The sequence below is a fragment of the Arachis ipaensis genome, chromosome B6 (genome assembly GCF_059453495.1).
Source record: "Arachis ipaensis isolate K30076 ecotype BB chromosome B6, ASM5945349v1, whole genome shotgun sequence".
NCBI classification, from domain to species: domain Eukaryota; kingdom Viridiplantae; phylum Streptophyta; class Magnoliopsida; order Fabales; family Fabaceae; genus Arachis; species Arachis ipaensis.
Window position 1 is genome coordinate 43,455,086 of NC_142441.1, and position 598 is coordinate 43,455,683.

General features: G+C 41.5%; 1 non-coding gene across 1 annotated transcript; it reads right to left on the reverse strand.

The window, feature by feature from the left end:
• Positions 1 to 242: 242 nt before the first annotated feature.
• On the reverse strand, positions 243 to 350 carry LOC148555341 (small nucleolar RNA R71). Its single transcript, XR_015888090.1, has one exon. It is a non-coding gene; the product is annotated as a small nucleolar RNA R71 (small nucleolar RNA).
• Between the last annotated feature and the right edge of the window lie 248 nt (positions 351 to 598).

The window sequence follows — 598 nt, forward strand, 5'->3', positions numbered from 1 at the left end:
GCAAGTTTCATGGACTTCCATCCGAAGATCCTTTTCAGTTCTTAACTGAATTCTTGCAGATCTGTGATACTGTTAAGACTAATGGGGTTGATCCCGAGGTCTACAGGCTTATGCTTTTCCCGTTTGCTGTAAGAGACAGAGCTAGAGTATGGTTGGACTCCCAATCTAAGGATAGCCTGAACTCTTGGGATAAGCTGGTCATGGCTTTCTTAGCCAATTTCTTTCCTCCTCAAAAGCTTAGTAAGCTTAGAGTGGATATTCAAACCTTCAGACAGAAAGAAGGAGAATCCCTCTATGAAGCTTGGGAGAGATATAAGCAACAGACCAAAAAGTGTACTTCTGACATGCTTTTAGAATGGACCATTCTACAAGTGGATCCATTCACCTAAAGAAAATGCCTGCAGAAGCTCAAGAACTCATTGACATGGTTGCTAATAACCAGTTCATGTACACTTCTGAGAGGAATCCTGTAAGTAATGGGACGCCTCAGAAGAAGGGAGTTCTGAAATTGATACTCTGAATGCCATATGGCTCAGAACAAAATATTGACTCAGCAAGTCAATATGATTTCTCAGAGTCTGAATGGAATGTAAGCTGC